At 41.0% G+C, this 20,228-nt stretch overlaps 1 long non-coding RNA gene across 1 annotated transcript; it reads left to right on the forward strand.

Moving 5' to 3' along the window:
- Window positions 1-273: 273 nt before the first annotated feature.
- Window positions 274-19,596, forward strand: LOC119536030. Its single transcript, XR_005217344.1, has 3 exons — window positions 274-1,355; window positions 11,392-11,467; window positions 19,313-19,596. It is a non-coding gene; the product is annotated as an uncharacterized LOC119536030 (long non-coding RNA).
- The last annotated feature ends 632 nt before the right edge of the window (window positions 19,597-20,228 follow it).

Consider the following 20,228-nt stretch of genomic DNA (forward strand, 5'->3'; position numbering starts at 1 on the left):
TATTGGAGTTTTCTGTATTGTTTTTGTATTAATGTTGCAACTTTCCTGTAAGTTTAAAATTATTTCAAAATAAAAAAAATTTAAGTCTTTATTGCCATCATAGAAAAAAATAAGATTTTCCCTTAGTTTTTTTATTGTATATTACTCTTCATTTGAATTACCTGTGGGAGTGGAGGTACACCCTCATTTTTCAGTGCTCAGTGTGTCTAAAAGATCTTACTCTGCCCTGGGAGAATTGAATTTCCATTAACATCTAACAAGCACCATCAATGAGCCAGATATCTGGTAAATAATTTCATACACATCATCTCATGAAGCCCTCACAACAGCCCTGTGAGGTAAGTGCCATTGTTATCCTCATTTTATAGATGGGGAAGCTGATACTCAGAAAACTAACATGACTTGACAAAGTCAACCAGCTAGAAAACATTAGAGCTAAAATGTAAAACCAGCTCTTCTGATTCCAAGGTCAAGGACTTAAATTTAGAAAATGGAAAGTCTCAAGTGATTTCCTACTCTTCCTTCTCTCTCTGAGACTGTCACTCAGGTTTGGGTCAGGTTTGGGGACATTTAGGGACTGAGGTCCATATACTGAATTAATGTTGTAGCAAAGGCTTGAGCAATTATTTGGTAAATGCAACTCAGATTTATTCTGACTTCCCAAAATGTACCACCAGGAGTGTCAGGCAACTCTCACAGTCCAATTTCAACAAGCAGTTATTCCAATGTATTTTTGACTATGTAGACAACAGGTTCCTAACCAGGGTCTACAGATTCCTTAGGGATCCTCAGAGACTTCAAGAGATTAGTGAGCCTCTTGAAACCATGTTACATTTTGTGGGTGGGAGAAAATATGAATTTTTCAGAGGAGACGGTTCATCTTTTTCATTAAATTCTCAAAGAGGTCTCCAGTGCACACAAGATTAAAAATAATTAATCTAGGTTTTATCCAACAAGGTTTTGTTTTTAAATTTTCCACCTATGGCTTAAGGAGAGAACCAGATATGAGCAAGGAATCAGGAAATAATAATAACACTAATACTTCAGTAATTACTTTTTTCCTTTGTGCTGATGGAGACATAGATCTGGCTTTGGTGAAACCAAAAAAAAAAAAAGAAACTCCAATGATTTGTACTGAGACCAAGAGGATGCATCTGTTTCCTGAATAAACCAGTTCAAATGAGCACCGCATCAAAAGCTGCCTGTGCTGACTATTTGCTTCCAAAGAAAGATGAGCCTGCAACGTTCAAAGGGGAAAAAGAAGAGTGAGCTTGAGCAAGGGGAGAGAGAAAATCTCTAGTTTGGCTTGGCACCATTGGATTTCCTCACATGGTGCTGAAGATCACTTATAACAGGTATTGTTTCTAAAGTGCCTATAAGGGAACCCTATTCTCTGAAATTGTTATAGGATGAACTACCTTCTAAAACCCTTCAAGAGTATGAGTAGGAGACCTTAGCTTAGTCTGTATGATTTCTTTCATCAAGTGCTACATTGTGTCTTGCCACACACCCCTGCACCTTCTCCAGTCATGACCCAGCCATGGTCATGTTCTCTTGCCTCTGCACTTTCGCATTTGCTGTTCCCTCTGCTTAAAGTGCCATTTACGCCCTCCTCCCGGTAGCTATCTCCTCCTCTGCCCAAGGGATATCTCCTTTAGGGAGCTTTCTTTAATCTCTTAGGAAGAATTTAATTGTCTTTCCCATAGTGTCCTTTGCTGACCTTTATCTAGCACAAAGCACACCATCCCACTGTAAGCTCCTTGGGGGTAGGAACCTTGTCTTTGACCTCCAGTCTCTAAGTGTGCTTGACACATAGTATGTGGGAAATGAATGGGTGGTCGATTTCCCTCTAATGCCTAAATAAGGATCATAATGTAATAGATCCTTGTGCAAATGTTCTGCCATTAAGAGTAAAGGAATATTCCCTGTTCCTTATTTTATTCCTTGCAACCTATAGATTTAAAAAAATACTGACCTCTCAGTAACAAAGTGTTCAGTTTAACAGCCTCTACCCATATCAAAGGAGCTCTAAGCAAAAAAATAAAAACATATTTAATCCAATTTATTACAATAAAACAGATTAAGTAACATGAAAAACAAAAGAAAAGTTTTGGATTTTAGTCTCAAAAAAACTCTTTTGCCTTTTTCTAAGAACATCACTATGATGTTCAGGGTAGATGGTCATCACTGGTCATTTTTTTAAATCTGCCACCTGTGATGCATAAATTCCTTTATCCAGTTTTCCAAGGGGCTCAGCCAGCCATAATGATGCTCAACTCCAAGTTTAAGATATGTGGTTACAAAACAAAGATACTATATAAAGCTTTTAACTGCCTTCCTCTAAGAAGGGTAATGTGAGGAAAGAGAAAAGGAAAATGGACCAGAGATCAGTGGCTTTGGTAATTTGGGTGATTGGGAATACCTGAGCCTGATCTCTGACTTGCTTAATGTGCTTAAAGCAAATGAAATCACTCAAATCACATACAAAAAAGGAATACTTTGATCCTAGAATGAGATTTGAAATAAATCCAAATTCTTAAAGAATAGAATAGCTGCTCTCTTTCATGGAAGCAGGGAGCTGAAAAGAATGAGCAGCGGGTGCTAGAATTCTATGGTATTTTTTTTTTCATGTTGGAATGGTATAAGATCATAAGTTTTTAGATTTAAGAGGGACTTTAAATATCAGCTTCTCCAAGCTCTCACTCTCTTCATCCTGATTTGGCTCATATCTCTCTTTCATTTTATCCCTGGAGAGCACAGGTGGAATCCAACCCAAAATAGGCTTCCTCAGAACGGTTTGGTCCTCTGAATATTTGCCCCAAGGATCATCTGGTCTAAATGTCTTCATTTCTCCCACAAGAAAGATGGTATCTAAATATAGGCTCCCCACAGATGCATCCAGTGCTTTATGATTTACAAAGCATGTTCCCATCACAGTATTGCATTCAAGAAAGAATGGCTCCTTCAAGGTCACTCAGCTTGTTGATGGCAGAACCTGGACCAGAGCTCTGGTCTAATAATGCTCTTTTTCTCCCTCAGCATCAGCCTTTTTACTGAAAATTATTCCAAAATGCTATTTGTAGGATTCAGAGCAGCAGGGTTTGACCATATCCAGGGATAATATGGAAGCAAGTTAAAGATTCCAACATTTTACAATGAAATTAACAAATCCCCTCATGAGGGGGACGCATTGCACACAGCCCTTAAATGAGGAAAAGGTTAAAGAGGTTTTCAAAGCTGAGAACTGGTAACTCCAATGCCAGTGGTGTTCTGTCTCATTTCAAAGCAGTTTGAAGGACTGTAAGGGAGGATGTGCTGCAAGCAACGCTACTCAAATTTTAATGTGCAGAGAATATTCTTGAGATCATGGTAAAATGCAGATTCTGATTCATAAGGTCTTGAGTGAGGTTTGAGATTATGCATTTCTAACAAGCTTCCAGGATTTACCAATGCTACTCGCTCATGGGCCACACTTAGGGCAGCAAGTTGTGAAGAGAGAACTCCCATTTAGGAGCATAAGATTTGTATCCAAATCTCAGCTCTGCAATTTTGGACCATGTGAACTTGGGCAAGTCTCACTCTGACTGTTTTCTCATCTGTAAAATGGGGTTTACAATCATATCATTGTATCACCAACAATCTGTCTGCCGCCTTCTGGGACTCTCTCCTAAGCAAAGTATCATGGGTGGGAATGGAGGGGACATTTTTTTTAATGTATTTTTTTAATTGTGAATTTTAACAGAGGGGACATTTTTGACCAAAGATGTTCATCACAATACTTATAATAGTGAAAAACAAGGAGCACCCTAAATAGCCAAAAATTAAGGAAACATTTCACTAAGCTAGGATATATCCATTGAATTGATATTAAGCAGCCAATTAAAATGTCTAAGGAGAAGATAGAAGACCATGGAAAATGTCCATGTAGGAACATAAAATTTTAAAACCAAAATACAAAATTGCATATCTAGAATAATCTCTATACTAAATATATAAAATCCTTGCTCTGACTGACTCACAGGAACACTGAGGACAAAATGAGACAGAAATCGATAACTCACTACCTAACTATGTAGTATTATAATTATTTTCTAATGGTGTTGAGAAAATCCAGGTTAGCTCTTGTCTCCTGCTTTGGCAGCCTGCCCTAATTCTGCAATGTAACATTTCCTAAAAGGACCAGCTCCCATTTCAACAGTCATTCTTAGCAGGAAAAGTTCACTGTGACTATGTTTAAAAAGATGAATCCAAAATGCAGAGAATGTGTTTCCTATTCTTGTTGTTACCCTTGGGAAAGGGCAAGAAGGGGGCAATTTTTAAAGAGCTTTCTTGGACACACTGCTTAAAAGACAAGGTTTGAAGGTAGAAGACAGTGTGGATTTAAGATGAGACAGACTTGGATTTGAATCCTAGATGTCATTTTTTGCCTATAGGACTTCAAATGAGTTGAACAGCAGTTTCTCTGAGCTTCAGATTCCAAGTCTGTAAAGCAGCTCAAATAACATTCATTTATAAAGTTGTTTGAGGATTAAATGAAGTGATTCATGAAAAGTATCTAATACAGTGTCTGGGACATAGTAGACAATCCAGCTCTCAATAAGTGATAGCTGATTGTGGTGGACAGGCCCTTGGGTGGCCCCCAAGTTCAGGCTCTGTATAATCCCCTCTCCTTGTGTGCAGATGGGTGGTGACTTTCTCATAACCAACAGAGTGTGGCAAATGTGATGGGATATCATTCCTGTGGTTAGGTTACATTATATGGCAAAGGTAATTGGATGTCACCCCTGTGGTTATGTTATGGTTATATACATAAAGCTTTGTCCTGCTAGCACACACTAGATAGACTCTCTCCATAGCTGGCTTGGAAGAAGTAAGCTGCCATGTTGAGAGAGGGCCAGTGGAGAGGGTCTAGTGGCAAGGAAATGTGGGCAGCCTCTAGAAGCTGACAACCAGCAAGAAGACAGAGACCTTAGTCTTAAAGCCATAAAGAAATCTACCAACAACCTGAATGAGTGTGAAAGCTAATTCTTCCCTAGCCAGGCCTCCAGTTTAGAAAACAGCCTAGCTGATGCCTTGATTGCAGCCTGCTGAGACCCCAGGCAGAAGAGCCAGCTAAGCCATGCCCAGATTCCTTACACGCAGGACTGTGAGAAAATAAACGTGTCCTGTTTTAAGCCTCTAGATTTGTGGTAGTTTACTACACAGCAATAGAAAATGAACACACATATAAAGTAGACACCTTACACTCATCCTTAGCCCATTGCTTGCAAGGAACAAGCTCACCCGACTTCCACCAATGTTTACTGAGCACCCCCTATTCTGCTGGGGCAGAATCAAAGAATAGGAGACAGAAGGGAGTGGAGGAGGCAAAGAGGAAGACAAAAAATTGCAATGAAGAGCAGTAATGGTATATAAGACAGCAGAGCTTCATAGGAATAACACTTCACCTAAGCCATGAAGGAACTAGCTGAATTAGGAATTAGCCAGACAGAGAAGAGGAGAAAAGGCATTTGCGGCTGATGGACTGGCACACGCAAAATAGTGGGCAGTGGGGGTGGGATTACAAATTTTATCTCAGAAAAACCAAATCATTGATGGAGGGAAATTTTCTCCTGATAAAAGTAGATGGATGCATTAAAACTAATAAATGGAGAAGGAAGTATATAGATTTAGAACACCACTGTTTTATAACTCCAAACCTCTGATTAAATAAACGATCCAGGCAATGGTCATTATGGCTGCTAAAAGAGGGACAACTGGACCCCAAGTACTTCTGATGGAAGTAAGCTCATGAAACATTCTTGCCAAAATTGAACTGAATTAGTTGAAGCTTCTAGAGCTATGCCATCCAAAATGGTAGCCACCAGCCACAGGTAGCTATTGAGCACTTGAGATGTTGCTAGTCTGAATTGAGATATGCCATAAGTGTAAAACATACACTGGAATTCAAAGACTTCATATGAAAAAAAAAAAGAATGTAAAATATCTCATTAATGATCTTACATATTGATTATATATTGAAATAATATTTTAGATATATTGGGTTAAATAGAGTATTGAAAATAATTTTATCTGCTTTTTTTAAACTCTTTTACTTTGGCTACTAGAAAAATTTAAATTACCTCTGTGGTTCACATTATATTTCTACTGGACAGCACTGCTCTAAATCTAACTGCCAGTGTACAGGAAATACAGGGGACAGACAAACGTGCTAAACAACACTGCAAGGTTTTTACCAAAAAAAGCTAAAAGGCAGATAAATCTATGAGACAAATGACCCAGTTTCTTCAATGAATAAATTGCAAGGAGGAAAAAAAGAGAACTAAAAAATCCCATGGATTAAAAAAAATCTAAGAGATTTACCAGCCAACCTTGTTTGGATACAAATTAGAACAAAGCAACTCTAACAATCATGTAAATCTGCACAATGACTGGATATTTGATAATAAAGAACTATTTTCTTAAAGTGTGATAATGATATTATGATTATGTTTTTTTAAATGAGTCCTTCATCCTTAGATATACTTATTTAAATATTTACAGATGAAATAATAAGCCTGAGATTTGCCTCAAAATAACTTATTTGAAAGAGTAGTGTGGCCATGAGTGAAATAAGATTGGTCATTCATTGATAACTGTTGAAGTCAGGTGATGATACATGGTGGGGGATTCATTGTACCATTCTGTCTACTTTTGTATAGGTTTGAAATTTTCTATAATAATTTTTTTTCAGCATGGGATATTCAAAAAGCTGCAAAAAGTTTAAAATGACCAAAGAGTACAATGTTGACATATAGTAGGGAAAAGAAGGCATAGGACATGAAATTTAAAAGTTAGGATGGGACCAGACCATACAGGATGTAATATACCACACAAATACCACACCAATATAGTTGGACTTTACCTCTGTGTATTTGTGTATCACAAAACTTACTGTGCATCAGAATCATCTGGGGAGCATAACGAAAATACAATGTGGTGAACGTGAGATATTTTTGTCATACAGGACACCTCCCTCTCCCATTCCATATGGGTACTCCACCCCAGTCAGATAGACAAGGGATTCAGGAATAGCCACAGGAATCCATTTTCCTGGCAACAGTAATTTGTCCAACAGGGTGGAAATGTGACATCAGCAGGACTAATGAATGTCTTTCCTTGAGACTGATATATGAACAATGGACAAAATAACTTCTCTTTTGGATGGCTTTAGGAAGCTGGAATTCTATTAGCCTGGAGCTACCAGCAATCTTCCCCGGACACACAGAGGAAGACAGTTTGTAGTAGGAGAGAATGAACTCCAAATATATTTAAAGGGGGGAGCAGAGCCAAATTATGGAGCGAGAGACTGATAACACCATTTGATCAAACAATTTTAAATTTTCTAATGGCCACATTAAAAAAGAAAAGTAAAAAGAAACAGATGAAATTAATTTTAATACATTTTATTTAATCCCATATATCCAAATATTTCAACATAATCAATATAAAAAATCATTGAGATATTTTTCTCTTTTTTTTACATGCTAACTCTTCGAAATCCAGCGTCTATTTTCCACTTACATCACATTTCAGTTTGCACTAGCCACATTTCAAGTACTCAATGGCCAAATGTAGCTAGTGGCTGCCTTATTGACAGCACAGCCCTTGATCCAGTCAACTGAGGCCAGTTCTACCCCTCTGAACTTCCTGGTCAGAAGAAATAATGAATTCCTTTTTTAGCTTAAGGTAGTTGGAGGTTAGTTTCTGTCACTTGCAGCTTAAAGAATCCAGACACACACATACAGATCCCCAGGTTCTATCCCAAACTCTGGAATCTGCATTTGAATAAGATGATTCTTTTGCAGCCAACCAAGCAGAGACGTCAAATTGGAGTCTGGGAAACCTTGCTATGGGCCAAAAGGCCACGGCAAATTTTTAAGCAGATGGGGTGAAATGGTCACATTTGGGTTTTAGAAAAATCACTTCTGGCAGTTAGTTTGGAAGATGAACCAGGCGGTCAAGAGATGAGCACAAGGCCACTCCCGGGCCTGATGGGTCCACACACAGATCTTGTGCCATTCCCAGGCCACTGGGTGTAAAAGGAAAAGGAAGGGATGTGGGCATTTGCTGACGCCGAGAGCCGGGTCTGCTTCTTTTGTGCTCCTTGTCCAGGAGGGCGTATTTTTGGGAAGGGGTGTGTTCTGAAAGTAGGGAGGAAGTCGCCACCCCACTGGAAAGAATCTGCCACCCAGCCTTCCAGCTGAAATATCAGATAGTCTGTTCTTCTCCAGAGGCAGCAGGGAAATGGAAGGTTTTTGTGATTTTTTTTTTCATGGATTGTATGAAAGAACATGATGTCTTAGGCTCACAAAGGGAAAAAAGATAAGGGAAAAGTTGCAAGTTAGAAAGACCATTGTTTGTTATCTCTGTTATTTTAGAATTAAAAAAGTAAGTACGGCAGACTGGGCTCCTGGTTCATGCCAGCCCACTCCAAAATGTTATTGCTTTTATGCCTTTTCCTTGTTTTTTTGCATTTTGGAAGAAGGCTTCCCTTGGGAGTTTACTGGCATTCCACACCACATCACCTGGCTAAGGAAAAGAACAGGAGGTCCACTGAGTCATGTAAGGGAGTGGTAGGAAAAAAAATCTCTTCAAACTCTTGAGACATTCAGAAACCACTGGCATGTAGGTACCGTTGTGCATTCTTTTCCAGTGGGAACACGATCAGCAGGATTGGAATCACAGCACACGAGTTTCAATGGAAGCATAATGGAGAGGTTGGGCATCCCCAGTGAGGGCAGCAAGCTGGCTCCCAACAAGCCTTTCTACGCTGGTGAATATAACCCAGGCCATATCTGGCCTCAGCCCAGCTATTCAGAATCCTGATTTTGTCAGTGCCCCAGGGCAGTGTTAACTCAGGGGCAGATGCACATTTGCTAAATTTGTTGTCTGATGGATGAAACTAGGATGCAGTAGACTATGTGGTAGATTGGCTAGTGGAGCAGGGACTTGGACACTTACCCTGGCCAGATGCTCCAATACATAAATAATAACAGTAAAAGTAAAAACAATAAAAGCTGTCATTTATTGAGCACCTACTATGTGCTAGTCACTGTGCTAAATGCTTTACATGAAGTTTTTCACTTAATCTGAAGAAGTAGGTACTATTGTTAGCCTCATATTACAGATGAGAAAATGGAGATGCAAGAAAGTTAAGTAATTTGCCCAAGGCCATACATCTACTCTCCACCTAGCCCTTGAACTGGAGAAAAATTGATAGAAAACTCAGATGAGAGACTTTCTGGGCATGAGCAGAGGTGCTTTAGGGTACAGGTGGAGCACCTCATATTCTCCCTACATGTGGTGGTTTGGAACTGTATGTACCCCAGAAAATCATGTTCTTAAAGCTAATCCACTCCTGTGAGTGTGGACCCAGTGTAAGTAGGATCTTTTGGTGGGGTTACTTAAGTTAAGGCGTGACCCACTGCATTCAAGGAAAGTCTTAATCCTCTTACAAGAAGCCTTTGTAAGAGAATGAAATTCAGACAAAGAGAGAGAAAGCTATGGAAACAAGAAGCTGATGGCTACAAAATCTGGAAGACAAGGGAGAGACCAGCAGACACCACCATGCATCTTTCCACGTGGCAGAGGAACCCAGGATCACCGGCTGCTGGTCTTTAGGAAGAAAGCATCATCTTGATGATGCCTTGATTTGGACAAAACTGTAAGCCTGAAAGCTAATAAATTTCCATCACTAAGAGCCAACCCATTTAGTGGCATCTGCTTTGAGCAGCTTAGCAAAGTAAAACACCACCTCTGCTCAGACACATCACACAAAAGACAGGCGGGAAGCCTGGAGAGATTGTTTCCTGGGTACACACTTTGATGCTCTCAAGTTGCACCCCTTCAGCTTTGGCCATAGTGAGGCTCCATCATCTGGCTTTGTGGGCAGGGGCCTTGGACAAATGGAAGCCAGAGACAAAGAGGAAGAAGTGTGAGACTAACAGACTGGTTCGAGAGTATATGTGAGGTTCTCTCTGGGGAAGCACAGAGTTATTGGGTATACTTTGGTGGTGGAGGCTAAGATCCTACTTGACCATGTAGGGGCCTGCTGCCAGAGTAAATATATAACTGACCGCCATTTGCATTTTCTGGTTCATGAAGCCAGGTAAAGGAAGGTGAGACACCATTAGAAGGAATTGCCATGGGGTTTCTAATGCCTAATACCCGTGCTAGCAGGACCAGGGCATTCTCTCTGAAAGTGGACCCACAACGGACACCAAATCATAATCTGTTTGAGTGTCACTTCCTCAGAGACACCACCTCTAGCCCCCTCCTCCCTTCCTGTCTTTAGGCCCTGTCTCACTAATACATGCACAGCACCCTCCATTTCTCTTTTTTAGCACTTATCACAATGAATTGTTGAATGTCTGTCTCCTCTGCTGGACTGTCAGCTCCATGAAAATAGGAACCACATCTTTTGATTCTCTATTGACACCTAACAATGTCGGAGTACGAAGATATTTAATAAATGATATCTCTCTGCTCCCCAGCACACACAGCTTCCCAGGTCACATTCTTCTTCACCACCCATTTGCTCTCCTACCTCTGCAGGAAACTCCACCACTTCCACATTGCCAAATCCAATGGATTCTTTCAGTCTTGATCTTACTGGATCTTGGAGCAGCCCTTGACGCAGTTGACCCCTCCTCAGGTTTAAAATGCTTTAAATAGAAACTCTAGGCTTCTATTATATTTCATGCACCAGGTTTCCCTTTCCCTACCTTTCCAGCCACTTTTAAGTCTCCTTGCCAATTCCTTCCCTACCTGATTGGGAAATGCTAGAGTCTTTCCTTTCTTCCTCCCTTCCTTGGACAATATTTGATTGTCTCTTGTGTGCTGGGGAAAAGCAGTGAATAAAAGACATAAAATCCCTAACTCTCAGAGCTTATATTTTACTGGATGGGAGATGGTCTATAAACAAATAAGTAAATATGTATTATGTTAGATGGTCATAAGAGCTACAGAGAAAAATAAAGCAGGTTAAGGAGGATTGGAAGAGCCGGGGCAGGGGCAATGTTGCTATTTTTTGTAGGATGATCTGTTAAGTTTACATTTGAGCAGAGAACTGAAGGTAGAGGAGGAGCAAGCAATGCAGTTATTTGAAGAGCTTTCTAAGCAGATCACAGTAAGTGCAAAGGTCCTGAGGTAGAATCAAATTTAATGTGTTTGAAGAGTATCAAAGAGGACTGGAGCAGAATGAGCTGAGGGAGAGTGGGTATTCTGAGAGGCGATGAGGGTGAGGGATACAGGTCCTGAAGAGCCTGTTAGCTTTAGTCTGAGTGAGATGGGAAGCCAAAAGAGCATTGGGGCAGAGGAGTGACACTGATATAACTAATGCTTTAACAGGTTCACTCTGGCCACATGTTGCAAAGAGGTTGAAAGAAGGCATGGGTGGAAGCAGAAGGCTCTTGCAACAACTAAGGTGAGAGAAGAAAGTCGCTTGGACCAATGAGGTAATAGGAGACTTAATGAGAAGTGGAGAATTATGGATATCTTCTGAAGGCAGGATTTGCTGACAGATTGCACATGGGGTATGAGAAAAAAGAGGAGTGACCAATGGCTCAATGTTTTGGGTCTCAGCAACTAGAATCCTGGAGTTTCCATTTACATAGTTGGAGAAGACTAGAACTAGCAGATTTGAGGGTAGAAATCAGGTGTTTGGTTTTGGACATTTTGTTTGAGATATCTCTTAGATATTCAAGTGGAGATGTTGAGAAGGCAGTGAGATACATGGGTCTGGAGTACAGGGGAGAGGAAATCATCAGCATGTAAGCAGAATTTCAGGGTCCAATTCTGGGCCCTCCTTCCTTCTCTTTACAACTCTAAGTAACTTCATCCATTTCCTCAGCTTAAATGCCACCTATAGGCTTTAAGGGCATGAGTCTGCTTTGGTCACACAGGACCATGAATTCAGGGGACCTGTATTTGGTTTAATGTTCTGCTCTCACTGTCTTGAAATTCTTAATAATTTTTTAACAAGGGACCCTGGATTTCATTTTGCATTGGGCCATGATCCCAAGAGTATAACTTTGGCCTGGACTTTTCTTTTGAGTACTTGGCTCATATACCCAACTGTCTACTTGACATCACTACTTGGATGATTTAAAGGCATCTCAAAATTAGCATATCCAAAACTAAACTCTCCACTTCGCAATTTCAAAGCTTACTACAAAGCTACAGAAAGCAAAACAGTGTGATATTGGCATAAAGATAGATATATAGATCAGTGGAATATAATTGAGAGTCTAGAAATGAAACCATGTGTCTGGTCAACTAATATTCAACAAGGGTGCTGTGCCAGTTTGAATGTATTATGTCCCCCAAACTCCATTATCTTTGATGCAATCTTGTGGGGCAGACATTTTGGTGCTGATTAGATTTGCATGGAAATGTGCCCCACCCAACTGTACGTGATAACTCTGATGAGATATTTCTATGGAGGTGTGGCCCCACCCATTCAGGGTGGGCCTTGATCAGTGGAGCCATATAAATGAGCTGACGGGCAGAGGGAACTTAGTGCAGCTGTGAATGATGTTTTGAAGAAGCGCTACAGCCAAGAGAGACACTTTGAAGAAAGCACAGTTGCTGCAGATGAGAGAGAGTTTGAAGATGGCGGTTGAAAGCAGACTCTTGCTCCGGAGAAGCTGAGAGAGGACAAATATCCCAAGAGCAACTAAGAGTGACATTTTTGAGGAACTGCAGCCTAGAGAGGAACGTCCTGGGAGAAAGCCATTTTGAAACCAGAACTTTGGAGCAGACACCGGCCACTTGCCTTCCTAGCTAACAGGTTTTCCAGACACCATTGGCCATCCTCCAGTGAAGGTACTCGATTGCTGATTTGTTACTTTGGACACTTCATGGCCTTAAGACTGTAACGGTGTAACCAAATAAATCCCCTTTTATAAAAGCCAGTCCATCTCTGGTATTTTGCATTCTGGCAGCATTAGCAAACTAGAACAGGTGCCAAGATCATTCAATGGGGAAAGAACATTCTACATGCAAAAGAATGAAGTTGAACCCTTTCCTTTCACCATATACAAAAATTAACTCAAGACTAAACTCTTAATCTTCTCCTCTAATCTATACTCCTTCATTCTTGCCCACCATTCCAGCCAAGAACGTGGGAGCCATACTTTCCTCCTTCTCCCTCATCCACCAGTAAGTCATGAGAATTGTATTTCAAAAATATAGTTCAGATTCATCCACTTCTCTCCATTTCCACTGCTGCTACCCTGGTCAAAACAATTACCATTTCTTGTGTGGAGTACTGAGAAACTCCTAGCTAGTGTCACCATCTCACTCTTAACTCCTTCCCAAAGCTCCAAACCATTTTCCACACTGCAGCCTTAGTGATATTTTAAAATAAGTCATAATGTGATCATGCAGCATTCCCGTTTTAACCTTCCAATGGCTCTCATTGCATTTGAATAAAGCCTAAACTGCTCCTGTTTGTCCCTTCCTCACCCAGACTATGATCTGACCTCTCCTCCAACTTAAGACTGCAGGTTTTTCCCATCTAGAAAAACACTCCTCCACCTCCCTCCAGCCTCTCCCCACTCCAACTTTTACTCATCTCACAGGTCTCAGTTCAGATATCACTTCCTTAGCCTGGGTTCCCCAGAAAGTAAAGCCCAAGGCAAAGGGCTGATGGGCTATTGTTTTAATAGGGAGGACAATCTCAGGGAGCATGAGTGAGGACTATGGGGAGAGGAAAGTAGGGAAGTAGAAGAGCCAATGTAAGGACGTGCACACCATCTCTAAATGCAGCTGTTTGCTTAATCTTCAGGGCCATGTCTCTAAGAAGTTCGATAAACTATGTCTCAAGACCATCCTCACAGGGGAGCACAGGGGAAGCTGTTATCTCCTGGCTCCTATCTCCCAACGCTTAAATGTTTGCTCCAAAGTATATTAACTCCCCTGTATTTCCAGGCTGTGCACATGTGGACACGGGCACTGAGAAGGCCTCCTGATAGAATCAGCAGGGCAGCTCTGTGGCAGGAATCGAGAAACATGACATGCAGGCAGGGAGCAATGCTGCACCTGCATGAAGTCAGTCAGAACCCACGCAGAGCTAATCTGGAATAAGAGAAAGGTGAAGCTGAGAAGATCCAAAATGGTGCCTAAAAAGTGTCTGAGACAGATTCCCTGAGCCTTTCCAAACCCATCCAGGTTGCCCCGGGGGCTTAGTCATTGGACAAACAATTTTTGAGCACCTACTAAGAGACAGTGAGTATGTTAGGTGATGGTGACACAAAGGTGTATAAACAGACACAGTCATTGCCCTCGTTGAGCTTACATTCTAATGAGACTGACTGTTAAAAAAACCCATATTCTGAAAAAACAGATAAAATTCACTGTAGTTATAAACTGTGATGTGTATAAATGAAATAAGCAAGTGGCTGAGACAGAGTATAAGTAGAAGTAGGGGGCCCTGTTTTAATTAGGGAGTTCTGGAAGCTCTTTGTGAGGAGATAATGATTAAGTTGAGACCTAAAGGATGAGAGAGAGCTAGACATGAGAAGAAAGGGCAGAAAGACACTGCAAACAGAAAAATAGACATTTTCAAATGAATGGGGGAAAGTACCAGCATGTTCAAGGAAGAGAAACTCCTCACTGGTCTTCCCACCTCACTCCTAGACCAGTGGGGCTGGAACTTGGGGAGGGAGGGGCCAGCGACATGAGACGATGCTAGAGAGAGGGATAGGGGCCATGTTACTTTGCCTTAGAGAACCCTGCTGTCTGTTTTTCTTCATAGCTTCCATTTATTTGTGTCTTTATCTGCTTTGTATCTATCTCCCTGACTAGAAGCTCCAAGGTTTCAAGGACCAGCAGTCAGTCCTTTTTGCTCTCCGCAGCATCTAAGAACAGTGCCTGGCACCCAGGAGGCCCTCAGTAAATAATAATTAAGTATTGAATAAATACGTTAAATGCAGAAATAGATGAATGAGAAGGTGCTTGCAGAGATGGGCAAGATCTTAAAACTTAATGCCATCAGGCTCATAATCAGATGCATCCATCTACACCATAAGGGTGACTAGTCAGTGGGACCAGAAATCCCACCAGTGTGTTGGCCAAGTCTTCCTGGGCAGTGCTGGAATGAGCAGGTCCTGCTCTTTGACTTTCACTTTTCTACCAGCTCTTGTCTGACCAAAACCTTATTTAATTAACACACGCTATTTTTCTAGTTAAGACTCAATCAGCTTACACCCAAGTCTGGGAGCTGTATTATTGGTCTATGTATTCTGGTTCTGATCCATGTATTCTGGTTCTGTATTCTGGTTCTGATCCATTACATGTTTCAGTAGTTTAATTTTTAGAAAGTATGTTTGTTAGGTCCATTTGCAGGTATCAGAGACCCAAAAGAAACCCAACAAGAGTTTCTTTCCCTCAGTGGTGCAGCAGCTCTATTCCTTAAAGTCATCAGAGGCCCAGGCCCTTCCATCTCATTGCCCTGCCAACCCCAAGGCATGACCCTCATAGTACAGCACTTTTTTGTGGTCAAATCAGTGCATCTCTCTTGTTGGGATGTGCTCACGTTTGCTCTATTCACATGAAAATAGTTGCAAATGTCTCCAACTTGATGACTCAAGAACCACCAAAGGAGTTTAAAAGCAGGAGGTCCCCAATGAATTAAAAATAAAATCCCCATATGACCCAGCTGGTCTACCTCTAGGTATATACCCAAAAGATCTGAAAGTTAGGACCGAAACAGATACTTGTACACTGATGTTCATAGCTGCATTATTCACAATAGCAGAAAAGTGGAAACAACTCAAGTGCCCATCAACAGAAGAATGGATAAACACTATGTGATAAATCCATACAATGGAATATTATTCAGTCATAAAAAAGAATGAAGTGCTGATACATGCTACAACATGGATGAACCTTGAAAACATTATGCTAAGTTAAACTAGCGAGAAACGAACAGACAAATATTGTATGATCTCACATGAAATTTCTAGAATAAGCAAATTCATAGAGACAGAAAGTAGATTCAAGGTTACCAGGAGTCAATGTGAGGGAGAATGGGGAGTTATTGCTTACTCGGTACAGACTTTCTGTTTTGAATGATGAAAAAGTTTTGGTAATGGATAGTGTTGATAGTAGCACAACATTGTAAATGTAATTAACGCCACTGCATTGTCCACTTAAAAATGGTTTAAATAGCAAACTTTAAGTTAAATATACATTACCACAATTAAAAAGAAAAGAAAAAGAAAAAGTTGGAGGTCCTGATGTGCTTTAAAATTTTAAACCAGAAAACATTTCAGACAACCACCCCCTCAAATGGAGTCCCCCAGAGTAACAATATAGAATTGCAGTTAAGAACTCAAATTCTAGGGCTCAACAAATCCAAATTTGATTTCCAATTTCAACATTTGCTACCTGTACTCCCTTCAGCAAGGGACCGTGCTTAACCTTCATAACTTAGTTTCCTCAAGTGTAAGATGGAGTTAATAGCAGAAACTACCTCAAAGTGCTGTTGTAAGGATTTGGTGCCACGATGTACGTGTGCCCCTCACATGAGGCCTGGCACAGAGTAGGCACTCAATGGATAGTAGATTTGGTAGCTTCTTACCCCACCTGCCCAAGGAATTTGAATGGGCTGGTAGGAATTCAGGCTCAGGTGGGGAAATTTTGACCTAGTATACTGTGCCCGTTTGAATGTATTATGTCCCCCCAAACGCCATTGTCTTTGATGTACTCTTGTGTGGGCAGATGTATCAGTTTTGATTAGATTGTGATTCTTTGAGTTTTCCATGGAGATGTGCCCCACCCAACTGTAGGTGATAACTCTGATGAGATATTTCCATGGAGGCGTGGCCCCACCCATTCACAGTGGGCCTTGATCACTGGAGCCATACAAATAAGCTGACGGGCAGAGGGAACTCAGTGCAGCTGTGAGTGATGTTTTGAAGAGGAGCTACAGCCAAAAGGGACACTTTGAAGAAAGCACAGGAGCTGCAGATGAGAGACAGTTTGAAGACTGACACTGGAAGCAGACTCTTGCTTCAGAGAAGCTGAGAGAGGACAAATATCCCAAGTGCAACTAAGAGTGACATTTTTTAGGAACTGCAGCCTAAAGAGGAACGTCCTGGGAGAAAGCCATTTTGAAACCAGAACTTTGGAGCAGACACCAGCCACGTGCCTTCCCAGCTAACAGGTTTTCCAGACACCATTGGCCATCCTCCAGTGAAGGCACCTGATTGTTGATGTGTTACCTTGGACACTTTATGGCCTTAAGACTGTAACTGTGTAACCAAATAAACCCGCTTTTATAAAAGTCAGTCCATCTCTGGTGTTTTGCATTTCAGCAGCATTAGCAAACTAGAACATATATGATAATGAGATACATAAATAGAGACACAGTGAAAATGGTAAAGCCTATATCTAGCTACCATGACTACCTTAAAGGGGATGGTTGTGAGGATCAAATTAAATGAGTTAATATGTGATAAGTGCTTCATACAGTGTCTGTCACATAGTAAGCACTCTGTACATATGAGCTGTTATAATTATTATGGTCATCCTACTTCTAGAGGTTTGTATTATTTGTTTTCCTCATAAGAGGTTATGGGCATTTGTTCTGGTTTGCTAATGCTGCTGTTTTGCAAAACACCACACATGGATTGGCTTTTATAAAGGGGGTTTAATTTGATTACAAAGTTACAGTCTTAAGACCATGAAGTGTCCAAGGTAAGGCATCAACAATAGGGTACCTTCACTGAAGGATGGCCATTGGCATCCGGAAAACCACCGTTAGCTTGGAAGGCGTGTGGCTGGCATCCACTTGCTCCTAGTTTGCATTTCAAAATGGCGTTCTCCAAAATGTTGTTCTTGGGGCATTTTGTCCTCTCTTAGCTGCAGCTCCTCTTCAAAATGTCACTCTCAGTTGCTCTGAGGTCCTTCTGTCTGTGAACTCCTTTATACAACTCCAATGATCCAATAACACCCACCCTGAATGGGCAGGTGTATTAGTTAGGGTTTTCTAAGGAAACAGAATCAATAAGAGATATCTATAAATATGAGATTTTATAAAAGTGTCTCACACAACTGTGGGTATGCACCAGTCCAAATTCCGTAGGGCAGGCAGCAAACTGGCAACTCCAATGAAGAGGTTCAATGAACTCCTCAGGCAGTGAACTGGCAACTTCGATGAACATGTTCGATGAACTCCTCAGGAAACGAACTGGCAACTTTGATGAACTCCTCAGGAAATGCTTCACTGGTTAGCCAAAGAAGAAGTGAAAGTCCTCTATCTGTCTCGCTTAAAAGTCTTCAACTGATTGGATTAAATCCAGCTGATTGAATTTTATCATTATGGAAGACACGCTTTTCATTGATGTAATCAGTCACAGCTGCAGCCAATTGACTGATGATTTAATAAACCAGCCTTCTGGTTTATTAACCAGCCACAAATGTCCTTGCAGTAATGGTTAGGCCAGTGCTTGCTTGCCAGATACCTGGACACCATCACCTGGCCAAGTTGACACATGAACCTAACCATCACAGCGGGGTAACAACTCCATGGAAATTATCCAGTCAAACCTTTCACGCACATTTGATTGAGTCACATCTCCATGGAAACACTCAATCAAAGGATTCCAATGTAATGAACACTAATATGTCTGCCCCCACAAGATTGCACTAAAGAACATGGTGTTTGGGGGACATAATACATGCAAACCAGCACAGCATTTATCGTTTATTATGTGCTGGTGTTTAAATGTAAAATATTACAATGTGATATTATCTCCCTCCTCTAAGAGAGTGTCTGTGTACGAGGTTGCTGGCAGTTTTGCCAGCTCTACTGGTGGCAGCTCAGTGAGACTGGCAATTGCTAACACAGTAACAGAGACAAACACCACCACACAGCTGTGCAAGGAAATGAAGTCAAGTTTTTTGAGGGCTCCTGACTGTCCAGGATTTTTTTTTCAAAGGTTCTCTAGAATTTTCAGTGCAAAAATAGGTGTAAACTGTGTGCACTTCAGAAAGGAATGCGTTGGCCGCTCTAGGCCTAGGATTGGCATTGTTCAGTGGATGAAATTCCTGTTTCACTGATGTTGTTTTGGGTTGGGCTGACCTTATGAACTGGATTTCTTTTCAGATTCTTTTCAGATGGGTGTATTTTTCCTTATTGCAAGTTTCCTTCAATTCATCAGCAGAGATTCTAGCCACTTTGCTGAGATCTTATGACCCTGGTTTGGACGGCTTTATGTACTTGCCTTTTGACAAATGCTTTTTTTTTTTTTTTCTTTTGCAGTTTCTGCTAGGAACTTCCCCCTTTCCCTCTGGGATTCCATCTTTAGCTTTCTGTCACCACTCTCTGGCTTTGTACCCTATGAATCACTTCCTTCGGGTCACTTGAATTTTTCTCCTGTAGGAGAAGCTAATCTTCTTTAACAACTGAGTTAAAAAGACCTTCCTATCCCCCCTACGAGGGACCCAACTCCCAGGGTTGTAAATCTCCCTGGCAACGCAGAGTATGACTCCCGGGGATGAATGTGGACCCGGCATCGTGGGACTGAGAGTATCTTCTTGACCAAAAGGGGGATGCAAAATGAGACGAAACAGTTTCAGTGGCTGAGAGATTCCAAATGGAGTCGAGAGGTCACTCTGGTGGACATTCTTATGCACTATATAGATAACACCTCTTAGGCTTTAATGTATTGGAATAGCTAGAAGTAAATACCTGAAACTACCAAACTCCAACCCAGCAGTCTGGACTCCTGAAGACAATTATATAATAATGTAGATTACAAGGGGTGACAGTGTGATTGTGAAGACCTTGTGGATCACAGCCCCTTTATCTAGTGTATGGATGAGTGGAGGAATGGGGATAAAAACTAAAGGACAAATGGGGTGGGATGGGGGATGATTTGGGTGTTTTTTTCACTTTTATTTTTTTATTCTTGTTCTCGTTCTTTCTGATGTAAGGAAAATGTTCAGAGATAGACTGTGGTGATGAACGCATAACTATGTTATCATACTGTGGACAGTGGATTGTATATCATGGATGATTGTATGCTGTGTGAATGTATTTCAATAAAACTGAATTTAAAAAAAAAAAAAAAAAAAAAAAAAAGACCTTCCTAGATCCCTGCTTTACCATTCATTCAGGGATTCCTGGGCCTCATGATTTAGGTGCTGTTCACACATCCATTGCTGTATTGCTCCTT

The sequence above is a fragment of the Choloepus didactylus genome, chromosome 6, assembly GCF_015220235.1.
Source record: "Choloepus didactylus isolate mChoDid1 chromosome 6, mChoDid1.pri, whole genome shotgun sequence".
NCBI lineage: Eukaryota > Metazoa > Chordata > Mammalia > Pilosa > Megalonychidae > Choloepus > Choloepus didactylus.